Source organism: Argentina anserina, chromosome 7 (assembly GCF_933775445.1).
Source record: "Argentina anserina chromosome 7, drPotAnse1.1, whole genome shotgun sequence".
NCBI lineage: Eukaryota > Viridiplantae > Streptophyta > Magnoliopsida > Rosales > Rosaceae > Argentina > Argentina anserina.
In genome coordinates this window covers 11,103,855-11,113,949 of record NC_065878.1, presented here as the reverse complement: position 1 = coordinate 11,113,949, position 10,095 = coordinate 11,103,855, and positions in this window count along the sequence as shown.

Genomic DNA, 10,095 nt, shown 5'->3' with positions numbered 1-10,095 from the left:
ACCAACGTAGACAGGGTACACTGACCTAGCCATTTTGACAATTGTACATACAACTGGGGATCCCGCCAAATCCGGAGATGCGGCGTGGGCATAGCCATTCTAATCTGTAATTAAAATAGAAAGAAGTTAATTAGATATTGTTAGTTATCTCCATCAGCTCTCAGTAAAAGTGAAATCTTCCCCAAGTGTTTTATTTTTTTTATTTTTTTTACTTTCCTTCATCTTTGTTCCCAGTGCCTGGCGCTGGTTATAGGTCTATAAGGCGTGCGCTAGAGCCCTCATTTTCATGTGAGCCCCAAACATATAAAACTTACTTGCATACATATTAAACTAATAAAAAAAACTTGATTGAACAGCCTTAAAACTTTCTCTAATTAAATAATTATTAACAGTAAGTCTAAGTTGTTTTCATTGGACACTAGATTGTGTTTATTTTTGCTTAGCTCCTTTTTTCCAGTCAAAAGATTAAGTTCTCCACTCTAATTGATAACAATTTAGACTTAGGTCTATTTCAGCTATTATTCATTGTATTATGTTAAAATATGTTAATCGTTAATCCTACATATTTTATTGTATTACGATTTTGAAGGAATTCGAAGTGAACATATTTGAAAGTCATCAGCCACGTGTATGTCGTTCGCTTAGAGCCTCGGAAAACTCAAAGCCGGCCCTGTTTGTTCCATTCCAAGCTCGACAGTGATATCGGAAAAGTTGGTTTCTATTTATAAGTAGACCCCTGCCGGCCAGCGATTGCATGGCCCTACATAAAACCCTAAAAAGGCAGAGATTGTTGTTTCTTGACGAAGGTGAGCACGTGTTGGCTGCGAAAGACGTGTATACCCCTCGATACTGACAGTATATACGCAGTGTACTGGACTGCACCGACCCGTACCCGCGGGTATCATTTTAGCCCCTGACGTGGTGGAGCCTTTATAACTTGCCGTCCATACCAAACCCCGAGGGCAAATTTATGGAAAAGGACTAGAGTACCCTCCCCTCTGCGGTCAGCGCCGTTTTTTTTCATAGCCATGCATGCTTTAAACGCACGAGGAAAACCTTGTACGGAAAATAAATAAGAAAACGCACAAGGAAAACATAGAGAAGTAAAAACCCAGGGGAATAAGAAACAGCAACCAATCACTGAGAAATGGAGGTGAGATTACTACTTGTCCAATTGTGATGTTCTGCGTTCAGTGAATGCGTAACTTTGAAAATGAGAACGTTTTCTTTGTGAGGGAAAAAAAATACAAGATTCACAGGAGATCGAGTTCATTCCTTCGACATATATGTAAATCGTGAACACAGCTCCGACCAAGATCGCACCAGTCACTAGGAAGAAATACATCTCAAGACGAGATTAACAACCTGTTTTGAACTACGTACAGAAGCCAGGAAACAGATTTCCGTCCTTAATTTGATGGCCAGTAATGGGGATATGTATTTTTGATATACCATTAATTAAAGGGTGATTAATAATGATCACTTCCTTCTGTAGATGATTGACAATGGTACATGAACTAATTAAACATGCATTATCGGTCAGAGATGTCTGTCTGACTGATATATGTGTTCAGTGCATGCGCTGAATTTGTACGTGGATAGAAAACCACTACGTACTGGTTTAATTAGTAATTACTTGTCCTCTCGATCATACAATTTCAACCCTTCATGGCTTCACAATAACAAGCCAGGTGCTTTTGAATGCTGATACCTATATTGTGTTGGAATTGATTAAACTACGTGTACTGATATAAGGTTATCTTTCCGGCCGTCTGGCCTAGCTAAAATGTATGCGTTGTTCCAGACGTACAATTACAACGCATACATGTTTCCAAGCCATACGATTATGGTATAGTTGCGATGAACACGGAAAATGCCAGGGTACGTGTTAACAGTGTTCTGTGTTCCATATGTTCGTACTACCAGGATCGATAGAAGTAGAGGGTGCGTGTTTACGGTGTTATGTTTTTATGTACCGTATGTATACTACTAGGATAAAAGTAGCTAATGAAGAGACGAGTAAGCTAGAACCTGAGGACTGGTCCATCCACTATGGAGGACTCTCACACGCATGACTTGCACGTTTGTTTAAAAAAGAAAAAGAAAAAAGAAGCTAAGAAACAATAGACGAAGACATTTCTTGTGCTACTTTGCCAATAGAGGACTTGAGAATACTTACAACATGACCAATAGAACACCTAATAATCCAATACACATATATCAGTGGATTGCATGAAATTGGTGACAAACGTGGCAGGGACGGGGGATAGTACCCTGAATCCCAACATGACCAAAATCAGAGGGAATGGGCAAGTCTTTTTCAGTAAAACGAACAACGGAAAGTAGCCAACCAATTAAGCTGATATAACAGTGACGCAGAGACAGTGAGAGCTAGCTAGGGATCGATACAGTTTTGATACTCTGAAATTTCTTGACTTTGACCGGTGATGGTGGTCTGTGTAAAGCGTGGGTGTAATTTGATTGGTTGTCAAACCAGTCGGTGGTCCTCGATCTAAACGCATTGGTCAGAGATCTTTGTTAAGACCATGATTTATCGATCCCTCCGGTCATTGACCATCAAGCTAGCATAATTATCAGATTTTAAATTCATTGCGCCAATATTTCATTTACATCATTGTTTGACTTGTGGCTCAATGAAAGCGAAAGAATATAGAAAGTTTTCCATAAGCTAGAGATCGATCGAAGAGACGCAACAATATGAAAATATACAACTATGTATGCTAGCTCCTCATAACATTAAGAATATTTGGGGATGATATTCCATAGCTATGTTTGCACAGTACGGTTAATTTAGGACGACATCATTGCTAGGTGAAACACACAAACAGTTGGCCACACAAATTCGATCTATTGTCTGACAAGTTGGCAACATTAGAACTGGATTTCGCTCTACGAATTGAGTTATTAGATTTTACTTAGTAGTTGGCCACACAAATTCGATCTATTGTCTGACAAGTTGGAAACATTAGAACTGGATTTCGCTCTACGAATTGAGTTATTAGATTTTACTTAGTAGTTGGCCACACAAATTCGATCTATTGTCTGACAAGTTGGCAACATTAGAACTGGATTTCGCTCTACGAATTGAGTTATTAGATTTTACTTAGTTGATCTCATGTGTACCTATATACATATAATGTGCCGGCCAACTCTTATATATAAGCATATTCTCCTTGTCTTGGTTTGCTGAAGGATAATGGAAAAAGAAATAAGATAAGAACCATCTTTCCAATGCTTGAATTAATTCAAGTTATTATATGTCAAATTTCAAGATTAGTGTATGATTGGTTACATAACCTAGCTAGCTAGCTTGTAATCTCATATACGCTGAAGAGGTGTTGTCAACTCTCTTTCTCTTTTACATACTAATTAGTCATTACAATCGTAAATTTATATACATTTGCCAATATTGAAGTGAAGCACATCCACGTTATACATGAATAAGTAGTATAAACGAGATGGGCAAAACGGAAACTTTAAATGTGTTGAACAACTCCAACAAATTATGCATATTGGAGAAAAATGAAGATTTTGAGAAAAAATGTCAATTTTCAATTTCAACAATTTCTCTGTCTCATTCTCTAAAATGACAAATTTGCAGCATTTGCATAACCAAATATTAAATGTTTACACTTTCTTCAACAACTCAAACTTAGATTACAACCAATAAAAAATATACAATAAATATTTCAAATTAAAAATATTAAAATTATGAAATATATTATGGTTATGATAAATAAGAAAAAATAATATTTAATTGAAGTAATAAATGTAAAAATATGTAAAATCAAAAAGTTGTTGGAATTGGAGTATAAATTTTTTAGAAATTTGAAATGTAATTCTTCATTTTAGATAAAATATGGAGAATATGTTGGAGATAATCTTAAATAATCGAGTGATGTGCCCCAACTAATAATGTGTTGTCAACTCTAATCCTAAATCTCCCACATCACAGTCAATGGAATATTAAAGCTTTTCTATTCATATATAAGTTAACCACATCCAATGGTGCGGTTCCATCTGTGCGGATGTGGTTCCAATTGCATCCAGGGCAAATTGCGGCTTGAATCACTCAATTGCTTGTCCAGTCTTCAGAACATCTAATCCCTCTTTTTCGATCACTACCAAACTTTGTTTGAACTTTGAAACTGTGATAATGCCTCTGAAGCAATCGAAAGAAATCATACTTTTCAGATAACTGTACGTATAATCAAGATCATATATGACAGCGATGGCCTACGTAAAAAAACAAAAAAAAAACAAAAAAGGTGTTCATACATACAACAGTTAAACATTACCTAACTATATATATGTCATCGTCTCATCATGAATGAAGCAGGGCTAACTAAGCTGAGATGCAAATAATCATCGTTCGATATCACCTTTAAAAGTTTTCGAAGAAGATCGACGTATCATTCATTGTTGATTGTACCAAATAGTTCCTGTCTTTTTCCTTTACGTCTTTATTAGAAATATCGGTTGACACTATTTTCAATAGTAAAAGGATTACGGAGGACAAAAATAGGGTACCTAATTTAGAAGAAAACAAAAATCTAAGTACGTAATACGAAACCTTAAGTTAGCGCATTGGCGAAGAAAATGAAGGTTTCTAGATATCATCCTTTTGTAGGATAAATTTATAGTTTGTTAGGCTCTGTTAATTAATAAGTGATGAGCTTCATCTATAATTAAGTGAATTGTGCATAGTTATCCTCATTAATATATATATACGATATAAAAATTGCATACATATATATATATATATACACACACATATGTATGTGCATGTGTGTGTATCAGTGATCAATGTATAGAACATTAGCAAAGTACCACTATACAGTATATCTGTATATATTCTGTGGAGGCCGGATTAAATGGGCAACTATGCCAAAACATCGAAAGATAAGAGTAGTGAAGGAATAAGTACGTAATGGCGGATGTGGAAGCTAGCTAGGTAGCTAATTATCTACTAGTCGGTATCAACTTAGACTAAATTTGTCTCATTGGATTTAATTTAGCTAAGTAGCTATGTAAGCACACCACGTGTCCACGTACAGCATACCACACCAAGAGTAGTTTTCATGATTGAAGGCCATAATCTTTGACCAATTATGATTGGACGCATAATTATTAATGGCATAGTTTAGCAATTAGTAGCTGGTAAGTAGGTAGGTTAGCTGCATGCGCGCATGAATATTGCTGTATTAATTCACAGTGAGTACGTGTCTGAGAGCATATCGATCCCAGCAGGTTTGTTAAGTAAGGATGAGGGTACGTCTGAGAATATATAGAAGCTATTTTTTTGTAATTTTACTTGAACATAAATAAAAAAATAATTTTATTGTTATAAATTATTATTACTTAATTATAGTTAAATAAGAAAACACATGTCATGTATTTAGGAGAGTGAGTATATGTGGGTAAAATTTGGGTGGTTGACAAATTTACTTATGAATATATTGAATCATGAATATTGTTTCATTCAATCCATTATAGAGCGCTGTAGCTTAATTCAACTACAAGAACATTGAAGAACTTAGCGTTTCATTTAGCTCCTTTATGAAAGATGGATAAATTCTTAGATTCATACATGAACGAAATAAAAAATCTCACCCATAACGTCTATGCCAGCTTTTATGTCTAAATCTATTCAGAACAACCCGCTTTCTAGATGTTCGAAGCAACAAATAAAGGATTGACCTCATTATTACGAACAACAAAGCCAATTGTATATATTAGTATTAATTGCATTCCGACATTAGTTTATAATTAACCGTCAACATAAATTTAACTTGATTATATAGAGGCGATCGATTCCCACATTACATTTATAAACTCAAGGCGAGCTTTTAGGTTAGCTTGAAAGTAACTAGTTCCCAATATTGGTTTGAATAATACAACAGTCGCGGAATGGTTGAACAGATGTTCCATAGCCAAAAACCAAACCAGATAAGCAAAATAGTTTGATATCTTAGGTTGGAAGAAGGGGCGCTCTTTACAGAAAATGATATCTGAGGAGCTAGCTGTTCATGAAGACATCACAATGTCTCCAAAAATTCCGTAGATGTTTATAACCGCTTGCCATGCCATTCACTAGGCCGTGGTCGATGAATGACGGGAAAAAAAATTTCAGGAAATGCTCGTTCGCGGTGCAATAGCAAAGACGTGATCGGTAATTGGCACGGAGTCAGCACAATATGTGATGTCAGTTCTTTCATTTCAGTGAGGTACTCAACCATAATGCTTCTTGTATATTGAGGAAATCATCCGATTAGGACGATAAGCACCCAAACAATAATTGAGCTGTACTATACTGCACCCAACTATGGGTGACTAAAATTGATATGAGCTATAAGATGGATGGAAAGAGGTTGAAAATGTACGCAAGCAATGATGAACCTGACCCCATAAAAAAAAGTTGAATGTCAAAGGTAGCTAGATCTTCGAGCTAAAATTACTTGTGGATTTTGTGGTTGCATGTTAATTACTGCATGGCGCTTACCATATCTCGAGTGGTCACTAGCTTACAGCTTTCTATCCCAAACACTTGGAGCAGAGAAAGTGAGAAACTATTGCGGGATGCGTGCTGAAATGAAGAGTCACATGATACATACATATAGTTGGGTATACTCCTCGCATGAAATTTAAATAGTGCAAGGAGCCTAATAGATATCTAATAGTTTAGTTTTGATCGAGTACACTAGCCGGCCGGCATTGCGGTGATCGAAAATTGCAGCAACCAAAACTGATAATGTTCGGGTTTGGTTTGATCTCTATAGTTTCAGATGTCAAGTGGCAGTGGTGTTTATTACAGTGGTTGATGATATAGGTTGCATATTTGAACAAGATTTCCGTTATTTTCTCGACATTTTGAGCTGAATCTCTATCATGCATGTCAAAGTTCTTCGCACAATATGTCATTGCGTTTTTTCATGTCGATTCCGTTGTCCTCTGTCAATTTCATTAAGTACTAAAACACCAATACAACAGTTTCAAGATTAAGGATGAAGCAAGCAGCTTATAATCATTGCCATTTTTATTCAATGTGTAATGGTTATAAAGGAATTTCAATTCAACTTTTTCTCCAAGAAATCCAAGCATAAGTAATCACAGTAATCCCAGCAGGGAAGCCAAATCCACCAAATATATTGAAATGTACGAGGGATAGTAGTACATTTTCGATCATGTTATTCCCAAATTCTAACCCTCGCCTCAGTAAATAAAAAGGCATAGCCAAAGACCCTAGCTAATTCCCCAACAGCTAGGGAGTCCACACGTTAATGCATGACCTTCAATGAAGAGAGGTACAAATATACAGATGCATTCTTGTGTGCACAGTATTGTTTGATACCTGGAGGTAGTATAGGAGTTTAGGGAGCAGCACATATTTGGAATGTGCAGATACATGAAGAACATTTTTAAGTTCTTCGGCCAGTCCACAGATATGTCACAATCTCTTCTTTACTGCCTTTTTCTCGTGGCGGCTCCAATTTCTGAATTTCATAAGTCTGGGTTAAGTTGATTGATATCCACATAATCCTTTTTCATCATGATTTACATGACGTGAAGTGCAAGATCTTTGCTTGGACTTGGCCTAAAAGAATCTACGAGTGCATGAACAGACTTGATATAATTTCTATCGTTCTGGGGTTTTATACCTTCTTTAGAGTATCATAATATGAAATTTTTTATAATACATCGTGAATAGTGAATAGACATGCACAGTAAAAATAAACATTTATAAAAATATAAACTAGATAGTAAAAATTTATTACTGTTTTATTATGAACATATCATTATTTTCCTAGCAACTAACCATCAACATGTCAATAATTTTCACCTAATCGACCTCTTTGTCTAAACGATTACTTTTTTGGCGGAATCACTGCTATTCTAGAAAGCAAAAAATTAGGTTCTAATAAAGCAGAATAAACACAGAAGAAAAATACAAATGCTCATATGCAAGGATAGAAAAATTCAAATAAAACTAAATATTTTTACGACGGATTTTTAGAACACCAGATAGAGTTTATTTATTCATCATAAATAGAAATATAAAAACTCAGAGTCTTCCTCTTAGGTAAACAACTACAACTGTTTAGCTACTTAAAATAAAAATACAAACTCACTTGAACAATGCACTCCACACCATATTTTATACAGCAAAATGATATTTCACAGAATTATTAAGCACACTCACACTCAAACTATCTATACACTCTTATTCTCAAAACACTTAATAGAATGACACTCTTTCTTTTTGAGACTATGCCACAATCTTCTAATTTTTCTCCCTTCCAACTTCTGTCTTCCCAAAGAAGTTCATACTTCTTATATAGAGCTCAGACTCTAAGCATCAAACCGAAATTGCTTTCGAAAATGGTCGACAAAGAATCTTCTCATTTTCTAAAGATGGTTGTTATTATGCGTTGACAAACTATTTCACAAAAGTAGAAAGGGACGTTTTTATTGTTTGGATGTGTCGGCAACTCACATTCCTTGTTTGGATGCGTCAGCATCTCTTACTTTTCCATCATGTTTGTGACATTGTAATATTCTTCATCTGCACAGTCATAATCCGCTAAAAAATCTTGGCCTTCATGGTCACTTTCTTGCTATGTGTCTTCTTTTTCATCTAGATCTGAGCATAGGGAAAATAATAAGGAATCTTGTATCCTTTCTCTTTCTCTACTCTTTTTAGCCATGCAGTGGTTTCTGGAGTTTCATCTGTTTCATTTCTCATGATGACAGAGAAGAAATCACAGGCATCTGGTGGAGGATGATTGTAACATGTGACTATGATTTTTTCTCCACTAGCTAAAATACTGGACTCATAATCTCTTCGAACCATGTTTTTGAGGCACATAATGGTCATGGCTTTCATCCACGGAATGCTATTGTTGGGATTACCATTTTTTCCTGAATCTTTTCAACTTTTAATCGGACCCTGAATAATTCTCACATAGTGATATGGAGAAATGTAACTTCTGCGTCCATCCAATACTTCCCATTCCGGAGGGGTAGAAATGAATTTTAGTCTCAAGATGCATCTATCTAGACGAATGTTCTTTATTGCCTGAGTTATAATTTCTGGAAAATCCTCTAGGTCATTGTTTGACTTAGTCCAAAGATTGTGCACAAATAAATGAGTCATAGCTTCTGCTTCTGAAGGTGTTCAGTTTGAACATCTACAAGATATCTCCCATAATATGGGCCAGAAACTATTGCCAAGGTTGAAGGAATCATTTTACCGTCTCCGATTTTATAGTGAAATTCACACCAAGCTAATTCCTTTAGGGCTAAAATAGGAACTCGCGCGCTTTCACGACCTTCCACATACTTGAGATCATTGCACCGCCTTCCTTCGAATTTTCTTTTTCCTTTTCTTTTTCTTTTGCATGGACTCCATACAATTCTTCTGTCAGGACATTGAGACTTTTGAACAGAATTTCTTCGTCTTCCTCATATAAAGCTTGTAGAACATTATTCATAACGATCTTATGCTTGAAAGCCAATAGCTTCTCCGTTAAGGTTGTATCTTTCGGACACAACAAATATTCTTTTCTAAGTTTTTCTTCTTCATTAGAAACTCCATTACCTTTCTTGGAATTTTGATCCCAACCCCCTGATTGAATCATGTCTTCAGTCTTAGCCGGAGTGGATGCAGCTGCTTCATAAGACACAATGAATTGGTAGCTTGGTCCGTCATGTAGAGGTCCAACAGTCTTGTCTCCTTTTTTGTATCTATTCCAAAGATTTTTGAGGTTCCGATCTCTTGCTCCTAGGATTTCGTTTGTCATCTTTATCTCCGTCTTCTCTTCTAAATGTTGTCATTTCTCTTGTAAGAGCGTATAGTAAGAAGTTCTTCTTACTTGCAATCATTTCCACATCATATTCATATTGGGATAGAAACATTTGCCACCTCGATACTCTCCCTCTATCTGATGCATCAGTTAATTTGTAGTTTTTAAAATTTTTAACTCTTTTGTTGTCAGTTCTAACTACAAATTTATTTCTTAGGAATGTTTCAGCGCCTTTAATGCTCTTGATCAAGGCTAACACCTCTTTATCCCC